Source organism: Gastrolobium bilobum, unplaced genomic scaffold, assembly GCF_033153095.1.
Source record: "Gastrolobium bilobum isolate Gb01-03AN ecotype WA unplaced genomic scaffold, APGP_CSIRO_Gbil_v1 utg9597, whole genome shotgun sequence".
In the NCBI taxonomy this organism is placed as follows: Eukaryota; Viridiplantae; Streptophyta; class Magnoliopsida; order Fabales; family Fabaceae; genus Gastrolobium; species Gastrolobium bilobum.
The window spans coordinates 178,816-180,846 of record NW_026896540.1 but is presented as its reverse complement, the minus strand read 5'-3'; the positions used below and the strand labels follow the sequence as shown (position 1 = coordinate 180,846).

General features: G+C 35.2%; 1 pseudogene; it reads left to right on the top strand.

Moving 5' to 3' along the window:
- Nucleotides 1-277: 277 nt before the first annotated feature.
- LOC133300354 (uncharacterized) lies at nucleotides 278-1,690 on the top strand (annotated as a pseudogene).
- Nucleotides 1,691-2,031: the final 341 nt, after the last annotated feature.

The following is a 2,031-nucleotide window of genomic DNA, read 5'->3' as shown; positions in this document are numbered from 1 at the left end:
TGCTAATTAATTAGGTTAGGGTTATTATAATATAAGTGGAATCAACGGACAAGATTGAGAGTGTAACTTACACTGGTGTAAAATGATCCTGACCTATATATATTTCTTCCTTTTTATTTTACTGGTACAACTGTAACTAATATACTGGGCGGGTGAGTTTGTTTTATTTAAATATAAGTTCAGGTCTTTGTAAAGTGTAAGTTATGCCTTTTGAATTTGAAATTCTAGAACTATTTAGCTTTGCTAAGTTTAGTTGATGTTTGTTTCACAGGAGAAAATGACAAATGAGAATACTACAAGCATTGAGATAGATTATGAATATGAAGACTTTAATAGTTCCAAGCGCCCAAAAATGACGTCCAAAGTATGGGAAGAAATGCAGTGAATTCAAACAAATGATGGTAGTAAAGTTATGTGCAAAAACTGTGGAAAGCTGTTGCAAGATAACTGTGTGACTTCTCATTTGAAGCGTCATTTAGTCATATTAACTAGGCGTACAAAACCAGAAGATATTATTTCGCAAAATTCAATGGCTTCAATGTGTCTTAAGAGGTACCAGTGGTACCAAAAGGAGGCCTGAATTTTTTTTATTTATTGGATGTTCACTCTTTGTTCCCCCAAATTCATATTATCTCCATTTTTCTTCACTCGTATAGCTGCCATATAGTTGATCAAGTTTGATTCTAATATTCTGTGGTGGATGGACCAAAACAAAATGATTGAAAATGTTTAAAATTTTTGGAAGGAGGTAGCATCTAAATTGTTATTGGTTCTGAGCTTTGGTGGCAAGTATCGTAGATCACCTGCACATGAGTCTCTAATACTGTGATCCGCTTTAAGTCACTGATAAAAACACACCAGTTGATAAAACAATGCAACATATTATAGCCTTAATAGAGTAATGAGAAATTCTTTGGTGTCCTGATTTTGCTTTGATAAAACACACCAGTTGATTATTTGCTTTGATGCTATATTATAATCTTTGGTAATGAGGAATTCTTTCCTGTCCTATATTTTGTAAGTACATTTTGCAATTCTTCCAATTGAAATGTGGCTGTGTTTTTTTTTTTTTTTTGCCTTTTCTACATATAAAACGCCTCTGGATTACCTTCCATTACCTCTACTAACTTTTTCCTTCTTTTTGTAGAATCTGAATTGAACACACTGCATATGGGACGCCCATTAAAGGTTCAACCTGAATCTCAAGTCTCTTCAATCTCCTGCTGTTATTGCATCAATTGAAAATGGTCTCAGTCCCATATCAGAACTACATCGAAAAACCCGTTCCATTATGTTGTTGCCTAGCATTGAATCTCCTAGGAATCAAGAGGAACTGACTTTAGATGATGTAGAAATGAAAGCATTCTATGCTTCTCTTGATGCCAAGACCTCAGTTATTTCACCTTCCCAAGATACCACAGTCAATACTGAATTATCCAACACTACGCCTTATGAAGAGACCAAGAAAGCATTGAAAACACTGCAAGATCTTCTCTCCAAAAGACTTCATTGTTCTGTTGCATCCTGAACAGTGTGGAACCATGAAATCTACCATGGAATACCTTTCCCAGTTGTCTGAAGATGATGGAATCTCGGCAGATATAAGTGCACAAGACTCAAGTCAAGCCTACGTCTACTACTCAAGGCTTAGTATAGTTAGTTCATTCAATGCCACCTGGATTTTCTGTTAATGCCACCTGGCCTTTTTGTTTTTACAGCTGTAGAGTAGTTAGTTGAGTTTCATTTTCAGTTGCTTTCCTTCATTGTAATCCTCTGTTTCTGATGTAGAGTAACAATGTATATAAGAGATGCTAATGAATCAATGCAAAGTAACAATTCATTTTATCAGAAATATGAACTCCAATATGGTATCAGAGCTCTGAAAAGGGGCTCTGATAATCGCGCTTTTCTTTTTCCGCTGTGATTACTTGAATCCTTGAATCTTTTCTTTCTTTTGTTGGTGATTTATTCAATTCAATCATCAACAATGGCGAACCTGAATCTGATTGTAGAGCATATCACAAATCCGTC